Here is a 27,462-nt window from a genome sequence, read left to right as displayed (position 1 = left end):
TTTTAGGGTCACTTATATATGCTATCATATCATCTGCAAAAAGTGATATTTTGACTTCTTTCTTTCCAATTTGTATCCCCTTGATCTCCTTTTGTTGTCGAATTGCTCTGGCTAGGACTTCAAATACTATCTTGAATAGGTATGGAGAAAGTGGGCAGCCTTGTCTAGTCCCTGATTTTAGTGGGATTGCTTCCAGCTTCTCACCATTTACTTTGATGTTGCCTACTGGTTTGCTGCAGATTGCTTTTATCATGTTTAGGTATGGGCCTCAAATTCCTGATCTTTCCAAAACACTTATCATGAATGGATGTTGGATTTTTGTCAAATGCTTTCTCCACATCTAACAAGATGATCATGTGGTTTTTGTCTTTGAGTTTGTTCATATAATGGATTACGTTGATGGATTTCCGTATATTAAACCATCCCTGCATCCCTGGAATGAAACCTACTTGGTCAGGATGGATGATTGTTTTGATGTGTTCTTGGATTCGGTTAGCGAGAATTTTACTAAGGATTTTTACATCGATATTCATAAGGGAAATTGGCCTGAAGTTCTCTATCTTTGTTGGATCTTTCTGTGGTTTAGGTATCAGAGTAATTGTGGCTTCATAGAATGAATTGGGTAGAGTACCTTCTGCTTCTATTTTGTGAATAGTTTGTGAAGAACCAGAATTAGATCTTCTTTGAAGGTCTGATAGAACTCTGCACTAAACCCATCTGGTCCTGGGCTTTTTTTGGTTGGGAGACTATTAATGACTGCCTCTATTTCTTTAGGGGATATAGGACTGTTTAGATCATTAACCTGATCCTGATTTAACTTTGTTACCTGGTATCTATCTAGAAATTTGTCCATTCCATCCAGGTTTTCCAGTTTTGTTGAGTATAGCCTTTTGTAGAAGGATCTGATGGTGCTTTGGATTTCTTCAGGATCTGTTGTTATGTCTCCCTTTTCATTTCTGATTTTGTTAATTAGGATGCTGTCCCTGTGCCCTCTAGTGAGTCTGGCTAAGGGTTTATCTATCTTGTTGATGTTCTCAAAGAACCAGCTACTCATTTGGTTGATTCTTTGAATAGTTCTTCTTGTTTCCACTTGGTTGATTTCGCCCCTGAGTTTGATTATTTCCTGCCGTCTACTCCTCTTGGGTGAATTTGCTTCCTTTTGTTCTAGAGCTTTTAAGTGTGTTGTCAAGCTGCTAGTATGTGCTCTCTCTAGTTTCTTTTTGGAGGCACTCAGAGCTATGAGTTTTCCTCTTAGCAATGCTTTCATTGTGTCCCATAAGTTTGGGTATGTTGTGGCTTCATTTTCATTAAACTCCAAAAAGTCCTTAATTTCTTTCTTTATTCCTTCCTTGACCAAGGTATCATTGAGAAGAGTGTTGGTTAGTTCCCACGTGAATGTTGACTTTCTATTATTTATGTTGTTATTGAAGATCAGCCTTAGTCCATAGTGGTCTGCTAGGACTCATGGGACAATTTCAATATTTTTGTATCTGTTGAGGCCTATTTTGTGACCAATTATATGGTCAGTTTTGGAGAAGGTCCCATGAGGTGCTGAGAAGAAGGTATATCCTTTTGTTTTAGGATAAAATGTTCTGTAGATATCTGTCAGGTCCATTTGTTTCATAACTTCTGTTAGTTTCACTGTGTCCCTGTTTAGTTTCCGTTTCCACGATCTGTCCATTGATGAAAGTGGTGTGTTGAAGTCTCCTACTATTATTGTGTGAGGTGCAATGTGTGCTTTGAGCTTTACTAAAGTTTCTTTAATGAATGTGGCTGCCCTTGCATTTGGAGCATAGATATTCAGAATTGAGAGTTCCTCTTGGAAGATTTTACCTTTGATGAGTATGAAGTGTCCCTCCTTGTCTTTTTTGATAACTTTGGGTTGGAAGTCGATTTTATTCGATATTAGAATGGCTACTCCAGCTTGTTTCTTCAGACCATTTGCTTGGAAAATTGTTTTCCAGCCTTTCATTCTGAGGTAGTGTCTGTCTTTTTCCCTGAGATGGGTTTCCTGTAAGCATCACAATGTTGGGTCCTGTTTGTGTAGCCAGTCTGTTAGTCTATGTCTTTTTATTGGGGAATTGAGTCCATTGATATTAAGAGATATTAAGGAAAAGTAATTGTTGCTTCCTAATATTTTTGTTGTTAGAGTTGGCATTCTGTTCTTGTGGCTGTCCTCTTTCAGGTTTGTTGAAGGATTACTTTCTTGCTTTTTCTAGGGTGTGGTGTCTGTCCTTGTATTGTTTTGTTTTTTTTTTTTCTGTTATTATCCTTTGAAGGGCTGGATTCCTGGAAAGATAAGGTGTGAATTTGGTTTTGTCGTGGAATACTTTGGTTTCTCCATCTATGGTAATTGAAAGTTTGGCTGGGTATAGTAGCCTGGGCTGGCATTTGTGTTCTCTTAGTGTCTGTATAACATCTGTCCAGGATCTTCTGGCTTTCATAGTCTCTGGTGAAAAGTGTGGTATAATTCTGATAGGCCTACCTTTATATGTTACTTGACCTTTTTCCCTTACTGCTTTTAATATTCTATCTTTATTTAGTGTATTTGTTGCTCTGAATATTATGTGTCGGGAGGAATTTCTTTTCTGGTCCAGTCTATTTGGAGTTCTGTAGGCTTCTTGTATGTTCATGGGCATCTCTTTCTTTAGGTTTGGGAAGTTTTCTTCTATAATTTTGTTGAAGATATTTGCTGGTCCTTTAAGTTGGAAATCTTCCTTCTTGTCTATACCTATTATCCATAGGTTTGGTATTCTCATTGTGTCCTGGATTTCCTGGATGTTTTGAGTTAGGATCTTTTTGCATTTTGCATTTTCTTTGATTGTTGTGCCGATGTTATCTATGGAATCTTCTGCACCTGAGATTCTCTCTTCCATCTCTTCTTTCTGTTGCTGATGCTCGCATCTATGGTTCCAGATTTCTTTCCTAGGGTTTCTATCTCCAGCGTTGCCTCACTTTGGGTTTTCTTTATTGTGTCTACTTCCCTTTTTAGGTCTAGTATTGTTTTGTTCATTTTCATCACCTGTTTGGATGTGTTTTCCTGTTTTTCTTTAAGGACTTGTAACTCTTTAGCAGTGTTCTCCTGTATTTCTTTAAGTGAGTTATTAAAGTCCTTCTTGATGTCCTCTGCCATCATCATGAGATATGCTTTTAAATCCGGGTCTAGGTTTTCGGGTGTGTTGGGGTGCCCTGGACTGGGTGAGATGGGAGTGCTGCGTTCTGATGATGGTGAGTGGTCTTGGTTTCTGTTAATAAGATTCTTACATTTGCCTTTCGCCATCTGGTAATCTCTGGAGTTAGTTGTTACAGTTGTCTCTGGTTAGAGCTTGTTCCTCTTGTGATTCTGTTAGCCTCTATCAGCAGACCTGGGAAACTAGCTCTCTCCTGAGTTTCAGTGGTCAAAGTACTTCTCTTGCAGGGAAGGTGCACAGATATCTGGCATTCGGACCTGCCTCCTGGCAGAAGATGAAGGCCTGAAACAGGGCCCGTCCCAGAAGCTGTTAGCTTCTGTAATCCACACTCTCACCTGTGCAGAGTAGTCTCAGAGGGATCTGGGAACCAAGATGGCTCCCCCAGGTGCTCTCACAAAGCCCTCCTGGGTGAGTGAACACCTCTCCTCTGGCAGGGAAGGTGCCCGGATGTCTGGAGCCCAAAATGGGCTCTGCCTCAGAAGCTGTCCTCTAGGGACCTTAGGGGTGTCTGCTGACTCCGCGCCCAAGGTGACCCGGTGCTGGCGCCAATACCGACTAACCCTGGTCAGGCCGGGTTTTCTGCTTCCCTAGTGCTGTCTCGGGTCCTGCGTCATTGGATTGGAACAGAAGTTGTGTTCCACTCACCGGTAGTCCTAAGATCAGGTGGAGAGTCCTCTAGGGACCTTGGGGGTGTCCTCCAACTCCATGCCCCGACCCTCACACTCTTTAGCAGGGACTCCCACAACTTGCATTTGAGGAGGTGACTTGGAAGCCTTTCACAAAGTAAGCTAATGGATTCACATTTCTGTATGACAGCTGTGTTAGACATGTACTCAATCTCCTTATACATTGTTTAGAATCTTTTTTTTCCAATATTTTTTACCATTTCTTTGAATTAAAAGAAAATAATCACAGCTGGGCATGAGGATGTACACCTGTAATCCCAGCACCCAGGAAGCAGAGGCAGATCTCTGAGTATGAGGCCAGCCCAGTCTATATAGCAAGTTCCAGGCCAACAGGGCTATATAGTGAAACTGTATAAAATTTTTTTTTCTTAAAAGAGGGCTCAGCAATTAAGAACATATGCTGTTCTTCCATAGGACAGAGTTCAGTTCTTAGTGTTCACATGGAGGCTCACAACCACGTGTGAGCTCCAGCTCCGGGATATCAGAGACTGTCCTCCGGCCTCTGTGAGCACGAGGTACAGATACACACATGCACAGACAGAGCACCTACATATGTAATAAGACAAAAATAAATTTTAATCAACTTAAACTTAAATAAATACATTTTAAAAAGAGGGCACCTGGAGAGGTTGCTCAATGGTTAGGAGCACTGACTGCTCTCCCATAAGACCTGGGATTCAATTCCCAGCACCCACATGGTGGCTCAAAACACTCTGGAACTCCAGTCCTAAGGAATCTAACTGCCTCTTCTGGCCTCCTCCCATACCAGGTACACATATGGTGCACAGATTTACATGCAGGCAAAACAGCCATACACATAAAACAAAATAAAAAACAAAAAGATTTAAAATAAAAAACCATCACAATAATGAAGGATTTAATATTGCAAAAAAGGTGATTTAAAAGCTATGCTTTGTTCTTTCTGTTCTGGTTCTGCTTCCTGATGCTTTCCGTAACAGCTAAAAGAGACCCGTGACCAGAGCTGAACTGAATCACTTATATGTCTGCTACTGTTTTCATATTCAAAGCAGACTACTCTTCAAAGATTAAATTCATTAAAGATTTGGGAAAAGATGGGAATTCAACAGACTATGAGACAAAGTAGAGAGTCATTTACAGAATCTTTCCCTAGGAATGGTTTAGAAATTGTAAAGCAAACAAGAGAAAACACCAATTAAATTAAAATGCCGATTTATAGAGCCGGATGGAGGAACACACTCCTGTAATCCCATCTCTCAGGAGGCCAAGGCAGGAAGCTGAAAGGCAGGCCTGTGCTGGATAGGAAGACCTGTCTCAAACAGACAAGCAAAACGTACACTTACAGAAAACAAACAAAAAAGAAATTCTCCTTTAATAATAAAAAGGCACTATGCAAGGTGAAGAAACACAACAATATCAGATTACAAATTACAAGCCAAGTGTAGTGGTGTGTGTCTGTGATCCCTGCACAGGGGAGGGGGTCTAGAGTTCACGGCCAGCCTGGCTCATCTGGACCACAGAGTTAATTCCAGGAAAGCCAGGGCTACATAAAGAGACTTTGTATTAAAAAAAAAAATGATAATAATAAATTTGTAAAAAAAAAAAAAAGGTAGATGACAAGAATATTCCCTAAGTATACTTTAAAAACCCTGCTGGGTCATGGATGCATTTAGAAAAGTCCTGAAAAATAAAAGGGAATCAGTAAATGCCTCAGTATTAAATTTAGCCAGCTCTGCTTTCTTTTTTTTTTTTTTTTTCTTTAATCACATCTATTTCTTTTCTCTGTGTAGGTGTGTGAGTATACCAAAGCACACATGTGGGGTCAGAGGACAGCCTGTGGGAGTAGAATCCTTCCTTCCACCGTGTGGATTTCAAGGATTGAACTCAGATTGCTGGACTTGGCACCAAGTGTCTTTACCCACTGAGCCAATTATTTTCAAAACGTCAGATACAATTCTTTCAAATCAACTATGAGAAATGGATTTGTTCTCAGCTAGCATTTTTTTTAAAAACTCAAATCCAGGAGAGTTTGGGACTATTCAAAGTTTATATCTAATTGGTTCACTCAAAACCATTTTATGTGTTAAATAAGGAAACAAAGAGGGCTATCTTACAATGGTTAATGTAGAGAGATGCTCTTATAAGCAACACCTGTCAATAAAAAAGCCTATGGCCAACGAGCTGAGGCAAGAAATAGGAGGCGGGCCACTGGCAGAAAGAGAGAATTCTGGGAAATTGTGAGAGACTAAAAGAAGATGCATGGGAAAGACTCAGGGAGAGATTTAAGTGAGATGCCATGAGGGATGCTGAGACAGGAAGGAAGAAATGGGCTGGTACTGAAGGACAGGTAACTAACCATTTGGAAGACAGAATGGTTTGAATGGGTTAAGTAAGTAATGAGCTAGGCAGGGAATGAGCCAAAGCGTGTGTCCAACACATTTAATAATAAATAATTACTCTCAGAGTCGTCTTTCTGGCTGAAAGGAAAAACGGATTTTTTTTTTAAAAAACAGCTTTATAAGCCGGGCGTGGTGGCGCATGCCTTTAATACCAGCACTCGGGAGGCAGAGGCAGGCGGATTTCTGAGTTCAAGGCCAGCCTGGTCTACAAAGTGAGTTCCAGGACAGCCTGGACTACACAGAGAAACCCTGTCTCAAAAAAACAAAAAAACAAAAAACAAAAAACAAACAGCTTTATATAAACATGTCTTGGAGGGCTGTAGTCTTTATTGTTTGTGATGGAAATCACCACCCAAGGTCACCCAAGGTCACCCAAGGCCCAACCTCTCACAGGTGTATTCGTCTTTTTTTTTTTTTTTCCTGTTGGCGCTGTAACAAAATACCTGAGAAGTTTACTTAAAAACAAAGTCTTACTTTTATATTTTTCTTCACTCAGCACTGTGGCTTCTGGGCCTGAGCACTGTGAGGCAGGACACTGGGAAGGAAGCCACTGAAGAAAGCTCTTCACCTAGTGGTGGAAGGAGGCAGAGAGACAAAGGAATCATCGGGAGGTTGGGGGTGGGGGGGTGGGAGAGGAGATGTACCCTGTTAAAATGTGCCCTGGTGACCCACTTCTTCCAGCTAGTATCTATCCAGCTATGAACTCATCACAAATCAGCAATGGATTAACTCATTGATGAAGATAAAAACATAATGATCCTCTCTATAGCACCAGGAGCTGGAGATCCCCTTCAACACATGCAGCTTGGGAGGGGACGCTTCGCATCCAGCACCGGGCCAGTACTCTGCTGTTGAGCCCTGTGAGTAGCTTACTGAAAGAAACATTTGACAGACAGTCTCAGAGAAAAATTTTTACAAAAGCTCACCCTGAAATGAACATATTACTGAATGTCCTGCAGGCCTCTTGACCTCTAATGAGCAGATACCAACAAAACTCAACAGAGTCAAACTGCTGAGAATGGAGGCTTGATTGTTAATAGGGAAAGAGTAGGACTTAGGGATAAAGTGAGCATATTGGAATGGTTGATCAAGTCATTTTATAAATTGAAAGAAAGTAGCACCTTGAGAATTTATTCAGGAAAAGCTTTAAGTCTTATGCATGTTAATCCTTACTATGAGAGAATGAGACTGAAATATGGCTGTGTGATGGACTCTCCGGAACAGTTTCAAAGAGTTCTACCTAGCTATCGAACACAGTGGCTAAACCCAAAAGGCCAGAAAAGAATCGGAAGTTGTCTGTGAAATTGATAAATGATGGTAAATTGATAAATAACTTGATAAAGAAAAGAAAATACACGGGTATAAATTTGGTCTCCACTCAGTATCATATTCAGGTTATTGTCAGATTAAATACGGTAAAATGACATTACATTTATTTAAAAATGCATCTCTCTGTGTCTCTCCCCCCCTCTCCCCCCACCCAACTGAGCAGCTTCATTGAGACACATCCCCCACCCCCTGTCTTTTGCTCCCTGTTGGTACAGGCTCACAGCCCCGGTAGTGTAAATTTTAGATTTCTTTTTCAATGCTAAATGGCATCTGTCTCTGTTGATCTTGAATTAAATTCTAAACCCTTCATTTGCTAACTTTGCTTTAGCATGCACATATCCAAGAGCCTCCTCCTAATTCCTGAGGGATTTTTTTCCTCAAGCACAGAAAGAGAGAGAGAGAGAGAGAGAGAGAGAGAGAGAGAGAGAGAGAGAGAGAGAAGATTGCCCTTGGAGGACAAAGAAACATACCTCTGAAGAAGGAAGAAGTTTACCATCTAGTGGGAAGGACCAGCATGGTTGTGAAAGCTCCTTAGCTTCCTCAAGGAAAGGGAGTGTAAAATAAACATTCGCTTTGGGTGTGAGGTTTAGTGGATTTGCCTTGAAGCTGAATTTGCAGAGCAAGCTCTGTGGTGGCTTTCAGACTGTGTATTTATTTAGGAGCGCTTGGGAGGAGGCCAGCTGAAATTAAGGGAGAAGTGATCAGGCTGCCTCTCTTGCTGCCAGTGCTTTTCAGGTTCCAGTTCTGGTTTTATGTGACTTTGTGAGGAGATGTACTGGTGAGATAGGCTGATGGTGCCTTAGATAAACCGTAAAAGCCGGAGAGAAGGAGCTGAGTTAACGCCAACTGCTAAAACTCCGGTGACTTGGTAGAGAAGGTGGCGTTTGACCACAGCCTTACAAACAGGCATGCCTTCAAGAGTACGAACGGGGAAAGTGTTTCACAAGGATGCCATTTGGTAAATAGTAACTAAACGTTGAAAAGCTGAGCCAGTCCGGCCAGAGGCTTTTGAGTTTAAGCTCAGCCTTGACTACACAGCCAGAGCCTTGGGGGGTGGGGGTGGTTTGCAGTGGGGAGGAAGAGGGAAGGGACAGGCACAGAGAGACAGAGAAACAAAGAGAAACAGAAACAGAGATAGAAGGGGAGAGAAAAGGAAAAGAGAAGAGAAGAGAGGAGAGGAAATGAAGGGAGAGGAGAAGTGAGGGGGGAGAGGAGAACAGGGGAGGGAAGGGGAGAGGAAAGGGGAGGAAAGAGGAAAGGAAGAGGGGAGGGGAGGGGAGAGAAGAGGACAGGAGAGAATAGAGGAGATTAAAGTCACCCATTATTGCTGTCTGGAGTTTATCTGTAACTTTATGTATAGCAATTTTTTGTTTGTTTTATAAAATTGAATGTTCCCATCTTTGGTGCATACATATTTAGACTTGCAATATCCTCTTGATGGATTCTTCCTACAGCTGATGGAAGTGACTTTTATCTCTTCTGACTAGTTTGGCTTGGTGTCTATGTTGACAGATTTTAGAAAAGGGATGTCTGCTTATTTCCTAGTCTTCATTGGCTTGGAATACCTTTTTCCACCTTTTTACAAATGTAGGGATGGTTCAACATCTGAAAATCACTAAAGGGTAGAAATCACACCATCATCTTAACAGATGCAAGAAAGGCCTCTGGCAAAATATGACACCCCCTCATCATGATAAAAGTCCTGACGGGACTCAGAATATTGAGAAAATATCTCAACATCATAAATGGCATACATGACAAACTTGTAGTGAACATCATTCTGAATTATGATGATGTGTGTAGCTTGTGTTACAGCCACTAATATCTTGTCATTGAAACTGTGGACCAGCTTTTCCTTCTTTGTTGGACTCATGTACGTCAATCACTGCAGAGACTTCCTACGGGATAAATTCACAATTATATCACCCCCACCCCATCCCTCACTCCAGTTCCATGCACAAAACTGCTTCCTATGGTACACAGCTGAAACCTCCTCTCTTCTTAAAGGTTTATTTATTTTTATCTTATATGTATGGGAGTTATACACACACACACACACATGCGCGCGCGCGCGCGTGCATACATGCATGATACCCTCAGAGGCCAGAAGAAGGTGTCACATTCCCTGGGACTGCAGTAATAGACAGTTGTGAGCCACCATGTGAGTGCTAGAAAGTGAACCCAGGTCTGAAAGAGCAGCCAGTGCTCTTAACCGCCAGCTCTCTCTCCATCCCCAGCCTTCCTTTCCTGGAGCAGTGGTAAGCTGCCTCCTCACCAGGTCTCATTCTAGGGCAAGCTGAACTGGAGGGCAATCTGAAACAATATGCTTTCAGAGTTGTAAATTACGCTCTCCCTGCTTTCTTTCATTTTTTTTCTTGCCATCTACCTTCTTACACAGCATATCTATTAAATAGTATACTGGTTACAAATATGTTCATGCATCATAGAATTCTACCTTATCAATTTTAATATGCTTCCTAGTCTTCAACTTCCTAACCCTGAAGGGGAAAGAAAACAGAAGATCTTGTCATCAAAATTATTTTCATTTTTCTAAATTTTCACCACTAAAGACTCAATTACCCCTTCGAAATATGTATTTTTTAACTAAAAAGGATATATTTGTTTTTACTTTGTGTATATGAGTAGTTTTGCTTATAGATATGTATGGGTACTGTTGGAGACATAGAATCTGGAAGACATAGAGAAAAGGATGCTGTGCCCAGGGGTCTAGTGGGGGGCTGCTGGTGGCCGGAAGAAGGGGGATGAGAAATAGAATCTGGCAGGAGTAGAACAGGTGACAGACCCCAGCAGACCCAGAGAAAGAAGAAACCTTGAGGCTAGGAAAAGCTACCCCCAGCATCCACACCGACACAAGGGACTGCCTCCAGAATTAGTCCTATTCTATTGGTGGGTCTTTCCACTGAGCTTTTCAATTTGGTTTTCTTCGTTATTTCTATCTCTTTGTTGAGTTGTAAGTACTTCCTTGTTTGGTTCAGCTGTTTGCATTCTCGAAGAATGAATTCAGTTTATTTGTGTGCTCTGGTTGCTTTGAATGTACTTATAACCATTCTTTTGGATTTGTTACCAGGAATTTTGCTCATGTCATTCTTTTGGGGGCCGTTACTGCTGGGTTGGTCAGTTTGTAGGAATTTTTTTTTTTTCATGCTTGTATTTTTGTGTTGGGATTTGTACATCTGGAGTTTGGTCATAAATTGAATTTGGCTTTTATTTAGATCACCTTTCTTCTTTAAGTAGAAGCGTTGCAATGTTCAAGAGGGACTAGGTTGTAGAGTTCTGGTGTTGTTTTTCTCTGTTAGAGTGGTGATTCAATGGTCCAGGCTCTGTCCTCAGAATTCCTTGTCTGTCTGTGTATTAGTAACTTTTCTATCGGTGTGGTTAAAACTATATGGCCACAATAACTTATAAATGAAAGAGTTTGTTTGGGCTTACCATTCAAGAAGACTTTAGAGTCCATAATGTCAAAGACACCATGGCAGCAGGCAGCAGATATACCTGCTGGAGCTGGAAGCTGAGAACTCACATCTTTCACCATGAACAAGAATCAGAGACAGCTAAGTGGGAATGCTGGGAGGCTTTGAAACTTCACATCCCATCCTAGATGATATTCTTCCTCCAGCAAGGCCACACTTCCTAAAGGTCCCCCAAACAGATTAGTTATTGTGCATATGAATGGAAAGGAGATGAAAGGAAAGGAAAGGGAAGGAAAGGAAAGGGAAGGGAAGGGAAGGGAAGGGAAGGGAAGGGAAGGGAAGGGAAGGGAAGGGAAGGGAAGGGAAGGGAAGGGAAGGGAAGGGAAGGGAAGGGAAGGAAAGGAAAGGAAAAAGGAAAGAAAAAAAGCAGAATAAGGGGGTTGGGAATCTAGGAATGAAAACAGAACAGAGAAATAAAGGAATTTTTGCTAATGGTAGACTGAAGGGGGGTATGCAATCAAATAATAAAAAGGAGGCTGAGACATAGAGACCTTTAAAGCCACGGGAAGAACACTGTGTCCAGGCAAAGACAGGGCAGAGCCAAACTAGCCTGCTAAACTGCCATTGGGTGTTAAATAAGGAGGAGGAACCGATGTAGAGGGTGGGAGGAGCTGGGTGGAGCTACATGTGTAGATGTGACCTGACAGCTTGGCTTCAGTCTGGAGCTCTCAGTGTGTCTTCTCTAGCTCACAGAAGCCTATCTCACTCCTTGTAGCTCTTCTGTGATGGGTTCTGGCCTCTGGGTCTTCCTTTGGCTGGTTGGATTATAGATTCTGGTCCAGTCCATTAGAGCTGCTTCACCACTGGAGTCCCAGAATCTGCTCCCACATCTGTTATCCCTTCAGGATTCTGTTTTCTTCAACACTTGTGTGGTCCTTTCCAATTTCCAGTATACTGGTTGGAGTCTGTGTTAACCATCACCTTTGGGTTTTCAGCTCATGGGACACTACATGATCCTGATTTAAGGTTTTTTTGGTTGTTGTTTTTGTTTTTGTTTTGTTTTTTTTCCTCCTGCAATCTAGTAATATTCTGCAAGCTAGATTTGAATGTATAGACTCCTGATTCTTGCTCTGAACTTCCTGAGTGTGGTTTAGAAAGGGTCTCAGGACATCAGGATGCCAGGGCAGCAGGAGTCTTTGTGAAGTAGCTTCCCACTTGTGTTCCATCAGGTACTTACTTGGTGAAGAGAGCGGGATTTTCTCCCAGCATTTCCTTCTGCTAAAGCTGCTATTAGCCTGGGCATGGCTTTTATTCCCAGCCCTTTAGAGGATCTGCCATTGTAAAGGTTTTCTATTCTCTGGCTTCCAGTCTGTTGCCAGCATTTCCTTATTGGGTGCAAGGAGCTCCCCTAACAAAGCTAATTCCGCTGACACCAGCTCTGAATTTTCTCTTCTGCTTTTGGAAAGTTTTCTATTTCACTTCTCCAATTAAGGGAGAAATATTCTGAAGCTGTTTTGAGCCTTCTCCAGATTAGACCCTGAAGACTTTGTCAGACCATGTGTGGGTATCATCCACCACCTTTTTTTCCCTATGGTGCAGTTTTATCTGCTTTATTAATTTTTTTGTATGAGTGGTGTGTTGATAAGCATAGGGTATTGAGCTCTACTGCTGTTGTTTCTTGACCTATCTGTTGCTTGATATCCACAAGTGTTTGCCTTGTGAAACAGGGATGCACAGTTTGTCTCTTTGTTGCTCTGTAATGACTTTATACTTTCTGATTTGGACTTGAAGTCTACTTTTTCAGATGTGAGTAGAGATATTCCAACTTGCTTCTGGTATATCGTTCTTTATCCTTTACCCCTTGGTCTGTATTCTGATAGTGAAATACATGTCTTGCAGGCAACAAACAGTTGGGCCTTGTTTCCTAATCCATTCATTCAGTCTGTGTCATTTAATTGGTGAGTTAAGACTGTTTACACTTAAGTTATGATTGAGAGATATTTGCTGATTCCCATAAATATATTGAGTGTTTTGTGTTTTTCTAGTTAATTCAATACTTTGTTCTTTTATTTCTTCCTATTCACTGTAGGACTTTCCCATTTTATTCTGTTAAACTATGTAATTTGATTGTTTCATGGTTCATACATTCTTCTTGTGAAATGTATTCTTTGTGGGACCCTCCTGTTTGTGGCTATCTCTCTTCACTCTGTGTAGGATTCCTTTATGTATCTTCTGCAGTAATGGCTTGATGGTAATTAATTGATTTATTTTGTGACTATCAGGGGAGATCTTTACTTTTCTGTTGATTTAAAGAATAACTTTGGTGGATATAGTAACTTTTGTTCATAATTATCTACTGTCATGGGTTAAAATATTATTTTATGCTTTCATGGTTTTCAGAATTTCTTCTGAGAGGTCTCATGTAGTTCTGATGAATTTTGCCTTTGTATGTAGTTAATTTGGTATTTTCAGTTACTTTTAGCAATATTGTTTCTCTGCTTTGTACTCTTGGTATTTAAACGGTTATGTGACATAATCAGACACACTAGAAGAGGGCGTCAGATCTCATTATGGGTGGTTGTGAGCCACCATGTGGTTGCTGGGATTTGAACTCAGGTCCTTCTGAAGAGCAGTCAGTGCTCTCAACTGCTGAACCATCTCTCCAGGCCTTTATTTCTAAATCCTTAACATTTTATTGATTCTTTGTGAATTTTACATCATGTACCCCAATCCCTTTCACCTCCTCATCCCCTTGCTTCCACCTTCCACCCTTACAACCTCCCTCACCCCATCAAAGGAAAGAAATCTCATTGTGGAAGTTGCATGTATCACAGTTTACCCCACAGTATACCCTTTTGTCCACACTTCCCTGCTTGCAAATGTGCATTGCAATGACTCGTTGGTCTGGTGTGAGGCTATGGGACAGTAGACCATGCCAGGAAACTTGGTAAGGTAGAGTGGGCCTGAGACCCCAGAAACTCATGCCTGAGCCAGCAGGCACCTCCCTGCTACCTGCCAGATTCCTGGGCTGGAACATGCGCCATGCTCCCCATGTTGGATGTAGCCCCAAACAGAGTTCTCCATGCTAATGAGGTACCTAGAGGTTCTGAGGGTTTACCCAATAAGCTTCCCTTCCTGAGCATTTCTTCCTGCAAATGGTATTCAATCTCTAGTCAACCCTGAGATGTTGGTACGCATCCATTTTCCACAATGAACAGTCAATAAACAGTATGGATAAACATGTGCTGTCTTGGGGGGCTGGAGAGATGGCTCAGCGGTTAAGATCACTGACTGCTTTTCCAGAGGTCCTCAGTTCAATTTCCAGCAACCACATGGTGGCTCACAACCACCTGTAATGGGGTCCGATGCCCTCTTCTGGTGTGTGTCTGAAGACAACTACAATGTACTCATATACATAAAAATAAATAAACTTTTTTTAAAAAGTGCTGCCTCTTTAGTAGAGAAGCACAGTAGGGAGCATGGAGAAGGCCTTAAAGTCACAGCTTAAGTCTCCTGCAGAAGGTCTCTCTGCACTTCCAGACAGCCACCTCTATCTTCACCAATAAACTAAGCTGGAGTTCCTATTCCCCCCTGGCCCCTGACTACTCACTCTCTTCAGTCTGCTGCAGACTTTTTTTTTTTTTTTTAAATGAAATCTTTATTTTCTTTTTTTTTTTTTTCCATTTTTTATTAGGTATTTAACTCATTTACATTTCCAATGCTATACCAAAAGTCCCCCATATCCACCCACCCCCACTCCCCTGCCCACCCACTCCCCCTTTTTGGCCCTGGTATTCCCCTGTACTGGGGCATATAAAGTTTGCAAGTCCAATGGGCCTCTCTTTCCAGTGATGGCCGACTAGGCCATCTTTTGATATATATGCAGCTAGAGTCAAGAGCTCCGGGGTACTGGTTAGCTCATAATGTTGTTCCACCTATAGGGTTGCAGATCCCTTTAGCTCCTTGGCTACTTTCTCTAGCTCCTCCATTGGGAGCCCTATGATCCATCCATTAGCTGACTGTGAGCATCCACTTCTGTGTTTGCTGGGCCCCGGCATAGTCTCACAAGAGACAGCTACATCTGCGTCCTTTCAATAAAATCTTGCTAGTGTATGCAATGGTGTCAGCGTTTGGATGCTGATTATGGGGTGGATCCCTGGCTATGGCAGTCTCTACATGGTCCATCCTTTCATCTCAGCTCCAAACTCCGTCTCTGTAACTCCTTCCATGGGTGTTTTGTTCCCAAATCTAAGGAGGGGCATAGTGTCCACACTTCAGTCTTCATTCTCCTTGAGTTTCATGTGTTTAGCAAATTATATCTTATATCTTGGGTATCCTAGGTTTGGGGCTAATATCCACTTATCAGTGAATACATATTGTGTGAGTTTCTTTGTGAATGTGTTACCTCACTCAGGATGATGCCCTCCAGGTCCATCCATTTGGCTAGGAATTTCATAAATTCATTCTTTTTAATAGCTGAGTAGTACTCCATTGTGTAGATGTACCACATTTTCTGTATCCATTCCTCTGTTGAGGGGCATCTAGGTTCTTTCCAGCTTCTGGCTATTATAAATAAGGCTGCTATGAACATAGTGGAGCATGTGTCCTTCTTACCTGTTGGGGCATCTTCTGGATATATGCCCAGGAGAGGTATTGCTGGATCCTCCGGTAGTACTATGTCCAGTTTTCTGAGGAACCGCCAGACTGATTTCCAGAGTGGTTGTACAAGCCTGCACTCCCACCAACAATGGAGGAGTGTTCCTCTTTCTCCACATCCTCGCCAGCATCTGCTGTCACCTGAATTTTTGATCTTAGCCATTCTGACTGGTGTGAGGTGGAATCTCAGGGTTGTTTTGATTTGCATTTCCCTGATGATTAAGGATGTTGAACATTTTTTCAAGTGCTTCTCTGCCATTCGGTATTCCTCAGGTGAGAATTCTTTGTTCAGTTCTGAGCCCCATTTTTTAATGGGGTTATTTGATTTTCTGAAGTCCACCTTCTTGAGTTCTTTATATATGTTGGATATTAGTCCCCTATCTGATTTAGGATAGGTAAAGATCCTTTCCCAATCTGTTGGTGGTCTTTTTGTCTTATTGACGGTGTCTTTTGCCTTGCAGAAACTTTGGAGTTTCATTAGGTCCCATTTGTCGATTCTCGATCTTACAGCACAAGCCATTGCTGTTCTGTTCAGGAATTTTTCCCCTGTGCCCATATCTTCAAGGCTTTTCCCCACTTTCTCCTCTATAAGTTTCAGTGTCTCTGGTTTTATGTGAAGTTCCTTGATCCACTTAGATTTGACCTTAGTACAAGGAGATAAGTATGGATCGATTCGCATTCTTCTACACGATAACAACCAGTTGTGCCAGCACCAATTGTTGAAAATGCTGTCTTTCTTCCACTGGATGGTTTTAGCTCCCTTGTCGAAGATCAAGTGACCATAGGTGTGTGGGTTCATTTCTGGATCTTCAATTCTATTCCATTGGTCTACTTGTCTGTCTCTATACCAGTACCATGCAGTTTTTATCACAATTGCTCTGTAGTAAAGCTTTAGGTCTGGCATGGTGATTCTGCCAGAAGTTCTTTTATCCTTGAGAAGACTTTTTGCTATCCTAGGTTTTTTGTTATTCCAGACAAATTTGCAAATTGCTCCTTCCAATTCGTTGAAGAATTGAGTTGGAATTTTGATGGGGATTGCATTGAATCTGTAGATTGCTTTTGGCAAGATAGCCATTTTTACAATGTTGATCCTGCCAATCCATGAGCATGGGAGATCTTTCCATCTTCTGAGATCTTCTTTAATTTCTTTCTTCAGAGATTTGAAGTTTTTATCATACAGATCTTTCACCTCCTTAGTTAGAGTCACGCCAAGATATTTTATATTATTTGTGACTATTGAGAAGGGTGTTGTTTCCCTAATTTCTTTCTCAGCCTGTTTATTCTTTGTATAGAGAAAGGCCATTGACTTGTTTGAGTTTATTTTATATCCAGCTACTTCACCGAAGCTGTTTATCAGGTTTAGGAGTTCTCTGGTAGAATTTTTAGGGTCACTTATATATACTATCATATCATCTGCAAAAAGTGATATTTTGACTTCCTCTTTTCCAATTTGTATCCCCTTGATCTCCTTTTGTTGTCGAATTGCTCTGGCTAATACTTCAAGTACTATGTTGAAAAGGTAGGGAGAAAGTGGGCAGCCTTGTCTAGTCCCTGATTTTAGTGGGATTGCTTCCAGCTTCTCTCCATTTACTTTGATGTTGGCTACTGGTTTGCTGTAGATTGCTTTTATCATGTTTAGGTATGGGCCTTGAATTCCTGATCTTTCCAAAACTTTTATCATGAATGGGTGTTGGATCTTGTCAAATGCTTTTTCTGCATCTAACGAGATGATCATGTGGTTTTTGTCTTTGAGTTTGTTTATATAATGGATTACATTGATGGATTTTCGTATATTAAACCATCCCTGCATCCCTGGAATAAAACCTACTTGGTCAGGATGGATGATTGCTTTAATGTGTTCTTGGATTCGGTTAGTGAGAATTTTATTGAGGATTTTTGCATCGATATTCATAAGAGAAATTGGTCTGAAGTTCTCTATCTTTGTTGGATCTTTCTGTGGTTTAGGTATCAGAGTAATAGTGGCTTCATAAAATGAGTTGGGTAGAGTACCTTCTACTTCTATTTTGTGAAATAGTTTGTGCAGAATTGGAATTAGATCTTCTTTGAAGGTCTGATAGAACTCTGCACTAAACCCATCTGGTCCTGGGCTTTTTTTGGTTGGGAGACTATTAATAACTGCTTCTATTTCTTTAGGTGATATGGGACTGTTTAGATGGTCAACTTGATCCTGATTCAACTTTGGTACCTGGTATCTGTCCAGAAATTTGTCCATTTCGTCCAGGTTTTCCAGTTTTGTTGAGTATAGCCTTTTGTAGAAGGATCTGATGGTGTTTTGGATTTCTTCAGGATCTGTTGTTATGTCTCCCTTTTCATTTCTGATTTTGTTAATTAGGATTTTGTCCCTGTGCCCTTTAGTGAGTCTAGCTAAGGGTTTATCTATCTTGTTGATTTTCTCAAAGAACCAACTCCTCGTTTGGTTAATTCTTTGAATAGTTCTTCTTGTTTCCACTTGGTTGATTTCACCCCTGAGTTTGGTTATTTCCTGCCGTCTACTCCTCTTGGGTGAATTTGCTTCCTTTTTTTCTAGGGCTTTTAGATGTGTTGTCAAGCTGCTAGTATGTGCTGTCTCCCGTTTCTTCTTGGAGGCACTCAGCGCTATGAGTTTCCCTCTTAGAAATGCTTTCATTGTGTCCCATAGGTTTGGGTACGTTGTGGCTTCATTTTCATTAAACTCTAAAAAGTCTTTAATTTCTTTCTTTATTCCTTCCTTGACCAAGGTATCATTGAGAAGAGTGTTATTCAGTTTCCACGTGAATGTTGGCTTTCCATTATTTATGTTGTTATTGAAGATCAGTCTTAGGCCATGGTGGTCTGATAGGATACATGGGACAATTTCAATATTTTTGTATCTATTGAGGCCTGTTTTGTGACCAATTATATGGTCAATTTTGGAGAAGGTCCCATGAGGTGCTGAGAAGAAGGTATATCCTTTTGTTTTAGGATAAAATGTTCTGTAGATATCTGTCAGGTCCATTTGTTTCATAACTTCTGTTAGTTTCACTGTGTCCCTGTTTAGTTTCTGTTTCCACGATCTGTCCTTTGAAGAAAGTGGTGTGTTGAAGTCTCCCACTATTATTGTGTGAGGTGCAATGTATGCTTTGAGCTTTACTAAAGTGTCTCTAATGAATGTGGCTGCCCTTGCATTTGGAGCGTAGATATTCAGAATTGAGAGTTCCTCTTGGAGGATTTTACCTTTGATGAGTATGAAGTGTCCCTCCTTGTCTTTTTTGATAACTTTGGGTTGGAAGTCGATTTTATCCGATATTAAAATGGCTACTCCAGCTTGTTTCTTCAGTCCATTTGCTTGGAAAATTGTTTTCCAGCCTTTCACTCTGAGGTAGTGTCTGTCTTTTTCCCTGAGATGGGTTTCCTGTAAGCAGCAGAATGTTGGGTCCTGTTTGTGTAGCCAGTCTGTTAGTCTATGTCTTTTTATTGGGGAATTGAGTCCATTGATATTAAGAGATATTAAGGAAAAGTAATTGTTGCTCCCTTTTATTTTTGTTGTTAGAGTTGGCATTCTGTTCTTGTGGCTGTCTTCTTTTTGGTTTGTTGAATGATTACTTTCTTGGTTGTTCTAGGGCGTGATTTCCGTCCTTGTATTGCTTCTTTTCTGTTATTATCCTTTGAAGGGCTGGATTCGTGGAAAGATATTGTGTGAACTTGGTTTTGTCGTGGAATACTTTGGTTTCTCCATCTATGGTAATTGAGAGTTTGGCCGGGTATAGTAGCCTGGGCTGGCATTTGTGTTCTCTTAGTGTCTGTATAACATCTGTCCAGGATCTTCTGGCTTTCATAGTCTCTGGTGAAAAGTCTGGTGTAATTCTGATAGGCCTTCCTTTATATGTTACTTGACCTTTCTCCCTTACTGCTTTTAATATTCTATCTTTATTTAGTGCATTTGTTGTTCTGATTATTATGTGTCGGGAGGAATTTCTTTTCTGGTCCAGTCTATTTGGAGTTCTGTATGCTTCTTGTATGATCATGGGCATCTCTTTTTTTATGTTTGGGAAGTTTTCTTCTATTATTTTGTTGAAGATATTAGCTGGCCCTTTAAGTTGAAAATCTTCATTCTCATCAATTCCTATTATCCGTAGGTTTGGTCTTCTCATTGTGTCCTGGATTACCTGGATGTTTTGAGTTAGGATCCTTTTGCATTTTGTATTTTCTTTGACTGTTGTGTCGATGTTCTCTATGGAATCTTCTGCACCTGAGATTCTCTCTTCCATTTCTTGTATTCTGTTGCTGATGCTCGCATCTATGGTTCCAGATCTCTTTCCTAGGGTTTCTATCTCCAGCGTTGCCTCGCTTTGGGTTTTCTTTATTGTGTCTACTTCCCCTTTTAGTTCTAGTATGGTTTTGTTCATTTCCATCACCTGTTTGGCTGTGTTTTCCTGCTTTTCTTTAAGAGCCTGTAACTCTTTAGCAGTGCTCTCCTGTAAATCTTTAAGTGACTTATGAAAGTCCTTCTTGATGTCCTCTATCATCATCATGAGAAATGTTTTTAAATCTGGGTCTAGATTTTCGGTTGTGTTGGGGTGCCCAGGACTAGGTGGGGTGGGAGTGCTGCGTTCTGATGATGGTGAGTGGTCTTGATTTCTGTTAGTAGGATTCTTACGTTTGCCTTTCGCCATCTGGTAATCTCTGAAGCTAGCTGTTTTAGTTGTCACTGTTAAGAGCTTGTTCTTCAGGTGACTCTGTTAGCCTCTATGAGCAGACCTGGAGGGTAGCACTCTCCTTAGTTTCAGTGGGCAGAGTATTCTCTGCAGGCAAGCTCTCTTCTTGCAAGGCAGGTACCCAGATATCTGGTGTTCGAACCAGACTCCTGGCAGAAGTTGTGTTCCACTCACTAGAGGTCTTAGGATCACGTGTGGAATCCTGTGTGGGCCCTTGCGGGTGTCAGGCGACTCAGCTGGCAAGGTAGCCAGGGCTCGAGTGGAGTGGAAGGGGTTTGTGCCCTAGATCAAGCCCGGGTAGCCTGCTTCCCTATGTACCGCAGTCTCAAGTTCCACGCGATTGGATTGGGGTAGGCGCTGTGTTCCACTCACCAGAGGTCTTAGGGTCCCGTGGGGAGTCCCGTGTGGGCCCTTGCGGGTGTTGGGCAAGACTCTGCTGGCAAGGTAGCCCGGGGCTCGAGTCTCGAGTCGAGCGGAAGGGACTTGTGCCCCAGATCAGGCCCGGGTAGCCTGCTTCCCTATGTACCGCAGTCTCAAGTTCCACGCGATTGGATTGGGGCAGGCACTGTGTAGAACGTGGTCCCACCTGAGGCCTCTGCTTTCTGCTACAGTACCAATACTAGAACCTCATTAGGACTCATTTCAGTTATCCTGTTGTTCCATATCATGGGGATTCTGTGGCTTTGGATCTGCAGAACTGAGCAGTTCATGCACTCCAGCAGTTCATAGATAGGGTAGATGTTGGAGTGGGTCAATTCAAAGCCCTGAATCTGGGCCTTAGAAGTATCTGAGCTGGTTAGTCTCCCAGCTCTTCCACACCCACCCCACTGGGGTGAACTCTCTTACCCTGCCTCAACTGGCCTGTCCAATGCCACCACCAGGAAGGGGCATGGCCAGCTCTCCTGCTCTCATACCCCCAGGGCCAGCTCTTCCACGATGCCCAGGTAAGGGTGGGCCAGTTCTGCATAGCCCTTAGACACTAACATGTCTCTGGGTGGCAGATCAGACCAGGGACATATGCCTGACCTTTGGTGATAACAGAACTCTGCTGATGAGGGCCACAGACCCAGACATGGTTCCCAATGGCAGCGCAGGCCAGGACCCATCCGTGATCGCAGTTGGCATCACTCGAGACTCTAGTTCTGCCTCTCTTCATTGTGCCCACATCTTTCTGTCTCTTTCTCTTCCATTTCTCCACCACTTACTTGCTCCTCTTAGTAGTGTCCGAGGTCTCTGAGAATCTGGGGTAGTCTCAGGAAGAATCTCAGGAGTCTGTGTATTATAGCACCTGGCAGTGGTCATCCCCTGCATGGTCTGCTCTCCCCAGGCCTGCACAGCACAGGACTGGTGGTCATCTCAGGCTAGCTCCCTGCCTAGATTGGTGGTCATTTGGGGTTCACTCGTCTCCTGGCCAGTCTACATGACCCCATGCTGAGGTATCTGACTAAGACTCAATCCTTGTCTGGGGCCCAGCATTCCCAGGTGGGGGTTCTTCTAGTCTCTGGCTTGCTTCCTAGCCTGGGAGCCCTTCCAGGCCTGTCTGGAACTGGACTGGGGGTCGTCTCAGGCTAGCTCCCTGTCTGGGCCCCCTGGCACCTGACTGGTGGTCATCTCAGGCTCCCTTTTTTCAGGGAGTGTTACACTGCTATCATTCAGAGGCTCACAGGGCAGAACACTGAGCTTAGACCTATCCTCTCTCCTCTCTGCCATCTACTGATGCACGGGTGACACAGAAGCTACACCTGCTGTGCCTCTAGGGGCAGATATTTCTAAACCTTTTAGAAGGTATTCCCCAGAATCTCAATTTTCTTACTGAATTGCTCAGGTATATTATTGGGTTTCTCATCTAGCTCTTAAAATTATTATTATTATTATTGTGTGTGTATATATATGGTATGGGAAGTACATGAGGCAAGCTTATTTACCTACTGAGGTATCTTGCCACCCCTCATCTCTTTTTTTTTTTTCTTTTTGAGAGGAAAGAGTTTATTAAGTTAAAGACATTTTCTTTTTTTTATTATTACATATTTTCCTCAATTACATTTCCAATGCTATCCCAAAAGTCCCCCATACCCTCCCCCCCACTCCCCTACCCACCCATTCCCATTTTTTGGCCCTGGCGTTCCCCTGTACTGGGGCATATAAAGTTTGCCTGACCAATGGGCCTCTCTTTCCAGTGATGGCCGACTAGGCCATCTTTTGATACATATGCAGCTAGAGTCAAGAGCTCCGGGGTACTGGTTAGTTCATAATGTTGTTGCACCTACAGGGTTGCAGATCTCTTTAGCTCCTTGGATACTTTCTCTAGTTCCTCCATTGGGGGGCCCTGTGATCCATCCAATAGCTGACTGTGAGCATCCACTTCTGTGTTTGCTAGGCCCCGGCATAGTCTCACAAGAGACAGCTATATCAGGGTCCTTTCAGCAAACGCTTGCTAGTGTATGCAATGGTGTCATCGTTTGGAGGCTAATTATGGGATGGATCCCTGGATATGGCAGTCTCTAGATGGTCCATCCTTTTGTCTCAGCTCCAAACTTTGTCTCTGTAAATCCTTCCATGGGTGATTGTTTCCAATTCTAAGAAGGGGCAAAGTGTCCACACTTTGGTCTTCATTCTTCTTCAGTTTCATGTGTTTTGCAAATTGTATCTTATATCTCGGGTACTAACTCTTTTTAAAAAGAATTTATTGTTTATTTTTATGTACATGGGTATTTTGTCAGCTCAATGCTCTTGCAGTGCTTTTGGAAGCCAGCAGTGGGCATTAGATCTCGTGGAACTGAAGTTAGATGGTTGCGGGCTACCATACAAGTGCTAGGAATTAAATGTAGGTCCTCTGGATTAGCCAATCTCTTACCTGCTTTTGATTCCCAGAGTCCTGTGGCAGCTCAAAACCTTCTGTTAGTCCAGTCCTAAGGATTCTGAAACCCTCTTCTGACCTGTCACCAGATATATTCACAGTACACATATACACACGCAGGTAAAACAATAAACGAATGTAACAAAGGGATAAAGAGACAATTGTATGGGGTGATGGTAGAAATAATGAGAAAAAACTTCAAACTCTCTACTGAAGAGAAAGAGGGTAGAAATTCTTTGTCCCCCACCTCCACCCAGGTTTGTCCTTCAGCACTTTCCTGGAGGTAGGGAGCAGCTGTTTTCTCTCTGCTGTCCAAATGGACAACACCACTAAGGGACGTTTGCAGATAGAGCTCTGCCCTCCTTCGGGACCATCCTGCTGTGCTGGTTTCCAGGCTGAATTCATGTCAGTGTTTCTCTGTGTGCAGACCTGCTGACATAGAGTACCCAGGAGCTCCCCTCCAGTGCGCCCACCAACTGAGACTAAGGAGCATGTTACCCAGCCCCCTTCCTGAATGCCCCCTCCCACCAGCCAATGTGGGTTTGGCACAAGAAATCCCAGCAGCAGCCACTCTCCACCAAATCTCTCAGGCCCTCTGAGAATACAGAACTTAGTAAGACCAGACCAAAGCCATGTGGGCCAGAGGGTCAAGAGTAATCCTGCGTGCCCTGGCCATGAAGTGCTCTGCCCTATGCAGCTACTATGAAATCTCTCCTTCTACAAGAATTTGAACAAAAGTTGCTCTGATACAATCACTCCCAGATCCCTTCTTCAGAAAGATTCATCGTTTCAACCCAAGTAGATCTGTCTGTTTCTGTCTGTCTCTGTCTCTCTTGTGTATGTGTGTGTGTAAATCAGAGTACTAGTTGCAACCAGGCTCTTAGAGTGGTCACTCATTTAGCTGGGAGTCAGGAGCTATTGGTCTTCTGCTCTCCCTGAATGAAAGACATGAGAGTAAGGCTTCTAGAATGACCCCCTTCCACAGCAGTAGCAGGGAAGCCTGGAGTGCAGGGCCTCCCTCTCCAGTGTACTTGATGCACATGGTTGACGCCCCTCCTTACTCTGCCGCTCTGCCGCTCTGCCAGCTGGTCCCCAAGGAGCTTACACTAGTCTGCCCTGTCGCCTTCATTTCCCTAATGGAAACTCCAAATACTTCTGGATTTTTATCTCCTTCCTGTCTACTGTTCACCACCACCCTTCCTTGTCTTTCTGTGCCATCCGCACCCCCCAGTAATCATTAATCTGAGGTTTTGTTTCACATTTCTGGAAGCATAGGAAAGTTCTGGGTATCTTAAATCCACCATCTTCCATCCACCCCCTGAGGATTTATTTCTTTAGATAAAGAAGTCTATTGCTAATATACTTTCTAGAGGGTCACTTACTACTTGTAATGTTTACTCATTGCATAGTTAATGTTTCAGATTTCATTTGCCCACACCGTCTCTAAGGGGTCAGACAGCTGTCAGTGTAAGACAAGGGCCTGGCAAAGATACAAAGTCAGTCACTCATTATTTCTTAAAGGAGTTAAGTTTATTTTATGTGGAGCATACACAAGCAATAAAGTGGATGCTCTAGTTTGAGAGTTGAGAAAGTCGGCTTCTATCCTCACAAGATTAATAACAAATATTTAATAACTTTGTAGATTTAAAATGTTTTCACTCATCAGCTGCAGTTGTCTTTCTTGTATCTCCCTGAGGTCAAGATGCAGAAGCAGAATTCAGCTCAGTACATTTTCCACTAAGAGTTGACTAACTTCTAGGAAAAAGAGAGAGACAGAGACAGAGACAGAGAGACAGAGACAGTCTCTGGAGGATCTTCAATGACAGCTACATTTTCTTTTGACCAGAGAAACTTCTCTGTCGTTTTTGTTTATTGCAGTTAATGTTTTGATTATTGAAAATAAAATATTTTGGTCTTGTTTGGACTTTCATTTCATGGCAGAGTTGTTTGGTTTTTTTTTTTTCTTGGCATCCATTATAAGACTTGTTTGTACTGAAATTTAATGTCATGTCTAGATTGATGCCTTCGGATGAAATTAGCTACCCAGGTTACAACTGAAAACATAGATCTGAAGAAGAAAACTATTTGCATTGTCTATTTGAAAAACGGAAAGCATTTTCTATAAGTAGAAATATGGATTTGGTCATAATAAAATATTGAGCTCCTTTTTTCTGGTCTATGATGGGAAACCCAGAACATTGTCTCTAACACATGATATTCTTTGCATGGTTGTATGTGTACATACATGTTCCTTTGTCTGCACATGTGAGTGCAGGTGTGTGTACAGGTGTTTGCATGTATGTGTGTATGTGCACATGTGCATGTGGGGGCCACATGTTAATATAGACTATCTTCCTCAATTACCATCTGCCTTAACTTTTGAGACTGAGTCTCTCCCTGAGCCTGGAGCTTGTTTGTTATTTGACTGGCTAGCAAATCCTAGGGATTCCCCTGTCTCTGCCACCACAGTGCTGGAACTTCAGATGCAGACTGCAGAACCCTGCTTTTTATATGGTTGCTGAACTCCTAACCCAGGTCCTTCTGGTTTGTGTAGTGAGCACGTTACCAACTGAGCCATCTCTGATGAGCAGTCACTGATGCTCTTTATGTCTGGAATATAAACTTAAAGAAAACATTTAACAATACAGTAAGAAGTCAAGATTGACAACATATTTTATAAAATAGAAAAATCTACATAATTAATTATCTTTAAAGTAAAACTTAACTCTTAGCCTTCTACAAGGCAAAATGTAAAAGGAAACATGTCAACCACTCCTCTTCTTCCTCCTCCTCTTCCTCCCCCTCTTCGTCCTCCTCTTCCTCCTCCTCTTCCTCCCCCTCTTCGTCCTCCTCTTCCTCCTCCTCCTCCTCTTTTTCCTCCTCCTCCTCTTCTTCTTCCTTCTCCTCCTCCTCCTTTGAAGACAGAGTCTCACTATGTAGTCCTGATTCACTTAGAAGTCACTATGTAGATAAGGCTGGCCTTGAACTCACAGAGGCCTGACTACCTCTGCCTCCCAAGTGCTGGGACTAAAGGCCTGGACCATCATGTCCAGCCAATACATTCTTCTTGTTGGAATTTTTTTTCTTCATTTTTCATGAAGAACTTTATTGAGGAACAATTTGGTGAACTGGGAAAATACATCCCCAATAAAAATCTTTAGTATCGCCTGTAAGTTCAGGCAAAGGCTGTCTCAAGTTATTGAGGAATCATTTTAAGGAAGGTTGGTTTAAATATTTCCTTGTATTATATGAGGCTAAAATTTTACCCAGTCAATGTAACTGTAAGATTTATAAAATTTGGAGGCTGGAGAGATGCTCAGAGGTAAGACACTTGTTGCTCTTGCAAGAGGACCTGGGTTTGATTTCCTATATCCACATCCTGCCTGTGTCTCGCAACCACCTGTAACTCCAGCTCTGGGAGATCTGACACCCTCTTCTGGCTTGTAGGCACCTGCACACACATGTTATGTATATGTACATTCTGGCCTACATATATTCACATACAATTTTTTTAATTAAAAAAAATATTTCTAACCAGGGATGGTGGCAAACACCTTTAATCGCAGCACTCTGGAGTTCAAGTCAAGTGGAAGTCAGGCAGATCTCTGTGATTTAGAGGCCAGCCCCATCTATGTAGCAAGTTGCATGCCACCTAGAGATTCACAGTGAGACACTGTCTCAAACAAACAAACAAACAAACAAGACTGATAGCAAAGGTGTACTTGAAAGTATGAGATAAATAGTTCTAAAATTAGAAACGGTAAGTAGATGGCATTGAACATGTTATCAAGAAAGAAAGAATATTCACAGTGACCAGCAGAAGGAGCTCACTAAATGTCTATATAATTCATGTGAGTTCATTCACATTAAAAACACCGGGAAGACAGAGGCAAGCAGACCTCTGAATTCTAGACTAGGACTACACAGAAATGCTGTGTAGAGAAGAAGAAAGGCGCAAACAAACAAAAAAAAAAAAAAACAAAACAAAACAACAGACAAAGCAGAAGTATGAGAGAAACCATGATTTACTTTTAGGACCCCTTTCATGTGAGCTATTAGACTATGGAATCTAGAGCTATAGTTCACTAAGAATAAAATGGTGGTCTTTTCAAGAAATGTATACCAATGGAGCGACATTTTGTTTGTTTTTGCGACAGGGAAGACCTATGTAGACCTAGTTGTCCTGGGTCTTACTACATAGACCAGACTGGCTTTGAACACAGAAAGATCCACCTACTTC

The 27,462-nt window shown here is 42.1% G+C and overlaps 1 long non-coding RNA gene and 1 other non-coding gene across 2 annotated transcripts; both read right to left on the bottom strand.

The window, feature by feature from the left end:
* Positions 1 to 5,119: 5,119 nt before the first annotated feature.
* Gm40226 lies at positions 5,120 to 8,209 on the bottom strand. The gene is made up of 3 exons (XR_868013.1): positions 8,055 to 8,209; positions 6,730 to 6,823; positions 5,120 to 5,165 (listed from the first exon to the last, which is right to left on the bottom strand). It is a non-coding gene; the product is annotated as a predicted gene, 40226 (long non-coding RNA).
* Positions 8,210 to 21,998: 13,789 nt separating this feature from the next.
* On the bottom strand, positions 21,999 to 22,129 carry Gm22497. Its single transcript, XR_003955514.1, has one exon. It is a non-coding gene; the product is annotated as a small nucleolar RNA SNORA17 (small nucleolar RNA).
* Between the last annotated feature and the right edge of the window lie 5,333 nt (positions 22,130 to 27,462).

The sequence above is a fragment of the Mus musculus genome, chromosome 4, assembly GCF_000001635.26.
Source record: "Mus musculus strain C57BL/6J chromosome 4, GRCm38.p6 C57BL/6J".
Classification (NCBI taxonomy): Eukaryota; Metazoa; Chordata; class Mammalia; order Rodentia; family Muridae; genus Mus; species Mus musculus.
The sequence above is the reverse complement of the archived record's forward strand: the minus strand, read 5'-3'. Positions and strand labels throughout refer to the sequence as shown.